The following is a 5,607-nucleotide window of genomic DNA, read 5'->3' on the forward strand; positions in this document are numbered from 1 at the left end:
TTAAACACTGTATGTACATGGTCTCATTAAATCCTCATAACAGCCCTGTGCAGTAGATCCTATCATGATCTCCAGTTTATGCATAAGGAAGCTAAGGTACAGAGAGGCCTGGTGTTTTGCAAAAAGTCACCCAGTGGTCGTGAGTCTGAGCGTGGAACCTCCAAGCTCCGGAGTTCATGCTTATAACCACAACCTTAGAATCCTTTCTTTGCTATTCGCTTTTCTGTTGACCATGCTGCGAAAGCCAGGGCCAGCTCAACTCCATGGTTGATGCCAGTTGCAGTATTTACAGGAGAGAAACATCTTTTCTGTCTCAGGGAAGCTGCCACCTGGCAACGAGAGGAATGTGGCATTTGTGTAATTTTTACCTGTGCGTCTGCTCGTAAATTCTGTAATGCATGTCAATAGTGATGCCAGCAAGTGATTGGGAAATGTGGTCTAGGCCACCAGAGAACTGAAGGGCCAAATGCCAAGGGCTGGGACATAACAGTCCCAATAAAGCCTAAAGGGGACAGAGGAGAGTATCAAGAGACTGGAAATCAAATTCCAGTTCTGTTATTTTGCAGCATTATGACCTTGGCAAGCTTTTGCCCTCTTTGTGTTATGACTGCATCTTCTGAAAAGGGGAACACTATCCTATCTGACCCTCCAGGATGCTGAGGGGGAAAAAGTAATGGACCACACAAGGCTTTAGATGTTAAGCCTTATTCAAGTGGGTGGGACCATTGCTATTACTCTGACAATAGAAATCTGATGTTTAGACAGTAGAGAAAAGTTTGCTGGCACTTTGTCCCTGCTCTGTACCAGCAAATGGGCCAATGTCATCTAATCAGGAAGTCTCCCCTAACCATCGTATTTCAAATAGTCTCACCCCTCCCGGGTCCCTTTCTTATCTCCCTTTTCCCCTTCATAGCATTTATCATCATTCGACCTCATGGGTTGTTTGAGATAGTTACATAAAATAATGTGTAATACATCTACAAATATTAGAAGCTCAATACACGTTATTTTCAGGGTAAAAGGAAAACTCTCTCCATGTAATTTTAAAATGCTCAACTGGTACAGTCTCCTGGAATGAGTACTTTGACCCTAGCTTCACAGACAGAAGCTGGGTCAATTATACCTTCTCCTGGTGTGCCAGGCTCCAGGCTGCCAATGATATTCCATTTCAGGTATTTGGTATTATTCTTTTATTAGTTCCTAGAATTCGGGTTTCCCAGAAATTTAAGGAAGCAATGGATTACTTTGGCCATCTTCCCAGCCATTTAATTAGGAGCGATTTGCTTTGTTTCAGAATTTGTACTATCGAAGAAGCATGAATCTGGAACCACCAGAGCTGAGGTCAGGACTCAGCTCTGTAACTTACTATCTGTGTTGTTATTATTTGAAAATGTAATAACTATGAGTTTTGGAATTTCTACTGCACACAGGCATTGTACAAGATAGCCTGTGTACATAATTTTATCCATTCCTTCAAACGACCCAGAAGAGCAAACTTTATATCCTCTTTTTGCAGACTAGAGAACTGAAATTTCAAGAGTAACGGAGTTGGAAATGATCCTAGGTCCATTCAAATCTATAGATGCTGTTATTTCTGCTCTATTCTCCTTGAGCCTCATTTTTCTCATCTAAAAAATGGATCTATTAACATTTGTCTTCTAGAGTTAGTGTAAGAATGAAGAAAGGCATTGTCTGGGCAGGGCAGGGTACTTGTTACGGATCTGAGCCATGCAAAATCTTTTTCCCTTCTGCACATGTGTGAAGACTCAAGAGGATGGAAGTTGTTGCTAAGCTTTGGGTTGAGGGTTCAGAGGTCAAGAGATGACTAAGGATTTGCACAAGCAGAAGAGAAGCCCAACTTTGTTTTCTCTTCAATAGAAACCAGACTGAGCAACCCTCTCTTCTCTAAGCACATCTGGTTTGGGTAGTAAAAGACCAGGGAGTTTGTGCAGCACTGTGCTTGGCCTCCTGCCTCTGAGTCTCAATTAATAACCTGCTCAAGACCTAAAAGAAATAAAACCTCAAGGATTGGTACATTTTCCCTCTTCATACAGTAGTCCCTGGAATCTCTGTGGTCCAGCAATGTGTTGCCAAAACTGTGACATAGGTCTGGGAGACAGGGGCAAAGTTACCTATAGTAGCCATAGTTTATAATGACTTTGCATACTTTAGACCCTGAACATAAACCTTGGCTTTGGTTTGGGATCCAGAGCTCTCAGACTAAAATTGCTTCAAAGTTAACTGAAGGTCAACCTCTATCGAGTAAAGTAGCCTTAAGAAAAATGGAAGCATATGGTAAAACAGGCCACTGAGAGGCCTATAGGATGCAATACCATCCCGAGAATGAAATTTTTCATGGTCAAAAAGATCTCCTGAGCTTTCAAAAAGCAGCTCTAGGCAGTGTGTCAACTGCCTCTTCTCTTGTCTCAATCACTGCACTAGGCCAGTCACACCCCTTACACAGAGCCACTGAAGTCCTTTTAGGTAGATTTCTAGCTCCATACAATTCTGGCTCCAGTACAGTATCAAGCCTGATAAACTGAGGCACCTAAGAAAGCCTTTCTGCTTTAAGAATCTCAGTTGTACAACTGAGACAATTGTCTCGGTATCGTGAGAGTTAGGTATATGTAAAGTACAGCACGGTGCCTAGCATCTAGTCACTGCTTCTTGTTTCTCTTCCAATTTTCCCCACTGGTTTTCCAACCCATCCCCTCAAAAAGAAAGAAAGAAAGAAAGAAAGAAAGAAAGAAAGAAAGAAAGAAAGAAAGAAAGAAAGAAAGAAAGAAAGAAAGAGAAAGAAAGAAAGAAATTCCAGAAGACTGTCTGGATTATTGCTCTGATTCAGATTCTTTGATGTGGGAGAATGGTTCTGCCCACTGGATTCCTTCTTGCTACTACCACTGTAATTAACCTGTGCTAATCTCCTACCTGCCCTGGTTCCATGCAATGACATCATAATCTCTGACTTGCTCTTGGGCTTCCCATTTCCACTTGTCTACCTTGGTTTAACAATTCCATTGGAGCACTTGTGGCCAGCTTTTGGTCAATCACATGACTTTTCTCGGAAGATCTGTCCCTTGCATGTCCTGTCTGGTCCATCATGTCCTATTCTAGGTATGACTATGCAACACTGCATCTCTATTTTAGGGATGATTACTACTAGTATGGGTGATTCTGGATTTTTTTCTGTACAATGAAACAAAGTGATATTTAATCATCATGTAATGAATTAGGTGTTGAATGATCTATTCAGTTCTCATGTAGTTAAAATCTTGGTGATTCTCTATACCTATAATGAAGAGAGACATTTTTCTTTTTCTAAGTTTTTCAAGTTGGTTAGTACTTAAGCTCAGTAATTCTGATTCCTGGTTCAAAGTATGTTGATTCTTTATAATTATTATCATTTCTATTTTTCATTCATTTTTTAGGGAAAAACATAGCATAGTGAAAAAGAAAGGGCTATTAGGATGTTTATAATATTTGCCCTAGTAATTACAGTCATGGGATTCTTTCCTATAAACTGAACCTGAAAGGAAAGAAGAAAAGAGAAAAAAAGGCTTTATGCTCAGAGGTATTCATTACAATATTACAGAATTATAGCAAAAAAAAAAAAGAGAGAGAGAGAGAGACAGAGAGAGCAAGAGTCAGATAGATATCAGACTTGTCATAAGTAACCCAAAGGCCATTGCTGAAGATATAACAGGCTCAAGTCTTGCATGGAATCATTACTTCTTGATTTTTTGTGATCTTTAGGTATATCATTGCCCTTGAGTTTGTTAGCAGCTTAGGATCAACCCATTCTTTTTCCTGGAATAGAACTTAAGATGTATCCTCCAGGATCCTCCCAGGCAAGGCTGATCCCTGGGTATCTTTGGATTTGGGCCATCATCCTGAAAGATACAATCTTGAATGTTATAATCCTGAATGATGACATCTTGAAAGATAAAAATCCCTGAAGTCTAAAATCCTGAAAGATCAAAGTCCTGAAAATATAATTATGGAAGTAAATAATTTAAAATATGAGACATGTATTTACATTTGTAAAAGGCAATTTATTTGATACACCTTACACAATAACAGGCAATCACATGCACATTGTTTGTAAACATAAGCACTCAGTTCACACAGGTATAGCATTTAGGAGCAGGTGAGCTATATTCATAAAATAAAAAGGGGGGCCAAAAAGCAAAATGTAGAAATGCACATCACTATGGCCAGTAATTGTGCACACCCAGTTTCATAATGGTCATCATCTGAAGTACTATGATGGACAACCTAAGTCTTTTGAGGAGATCAGTCAAAAGCCAAAGGTCACCACTGTATACGTGGTTACCCAAAGGACTGGGGTCTTAGAGAAATTTTATCTTTCACGAATGCAAATTTACAAAAGAAACACCTCTTCATTTATTAAAGAAGCATCTCTTCATTTATTGAAGATGTTTCAGTATTTTTCATACATGCACAATGCTTACACAAAATATCAACATTGTGATGACGCAATTCTATGGAGTTAAGTTTTCAAGAAAATGCATAAAAAGAATTAGAACTATCTAGAAGTTTTTACACAATTTATATCTCCAGTATTGGAAATAATTCTAAGATGAAATACATAGCAAACAAATTGTAAAATAAAAGTGCTGATAATGTAAACTAGTGGGAAATAGTGGATAAAACAAAGTAAAAAAGGAAACAAACAAACTACACTAAAATGAAAATTTAACATATGAAAAAAGCATATTACAGAGATAGATGATGGTCAATTGCATGGCAGTAACCTAGAAGAGATGGCCAATTTTTATAACCATTAATTATATTTTGAAGTCTTGCATCACTCCAAATGACTGGGTTTTTTTTTTGTTTTGTTTTGTTTTAGGGCACAGCTGTCCTCAGAGAAGACATACATATTCATTTTCTACACGGTATTGCTCTTTCTGAGTTTCTCCTGTGAAAGTTTCCCATTTTCTGTGCCATGCTTCTGTGCCATTTGGGGTACGTGGAAATCCATTCTGCACGCTCTCATGTAACAGACCACAAATTTAGCGGGAAAAGTAAAAACGATGAAACAGCAACATGGCTGCATAAATGTCATCTTTTTCTATCTGCACATAATTCTTTTCAAACAAGTTGGTATTTTCACTGGTTTCTTTAGGCAAATGAAGCTTTAATTCATTAAGAACTCCCAGAATTTCAACGACTGGAAGGAAGGTTAATGCAGACAGTACATCTTTTGGGACTGTGGTTGGCACCTCCTACCTCCAGAACTTTAAACAAGTTTCATCGTTGCCAAGTGGCATGACCAATGCACTCACCTGAATTTTCCACCATATGCATTGGGTGGATAGAAGAAAAAAATATGTAAAACTTCATTGGTAACACCTTGAAATTCACTTTAAAATTCACTTGACACCACCTACTTCCAAATCTGTCATTATGATTTCAAGATTCAATTGAAAGAATTATTTTCTTCTGCAAAGTTCACCAAATCTTCAAATATGCACTCATAAGGTGCTTTGCTTTCTTGACTCATTAATGCATAAATGAACAGAGAAATAAATTCAAGAATTTTCTGGTCCCCTGGAGGCATGAATTATATATATTTGGTTTAAA

General features: G+C 38.3%; 1 long non-coding RNA gene across 1 annotated transcript in view; it reads left to right on the plus strand.

Moving 5' to 3' along the window:
• The window catches only part of LOC102502979 (uncharacterized), a 75,355-nt gene extending 70,294 nt beyond the window's left edge, over nt 1–5,061 (plus strand). Inside the window, exon 3 of the long non-coding RNA XR_335392.1 lies at nt 4,874–5,061. This is a non-coding gene — a long non-coding RNA (uncharacterized LOC102502979). The remainder of the gene's footprint in view (nt 1–4,873) is intronic.
• Nucleotides 5,062–5,607: the final 546 nt, after the last annotated feature.

This window comes from Tupaia chinensis, unplaced genomic scaffold, assembly GCF_000334495.1.
Source record: "Tupaia chinensis unplaced genomic scaffold, TupChi_1.0 Scaffold000407_4, whole genome shotgun sequence".
Lineage (NCBI taxonomy): Eukaryota > Metazoa > Chordata > Mammalia > Scandentia > Tupaiidae > Tupaia > Tupaia belangeri.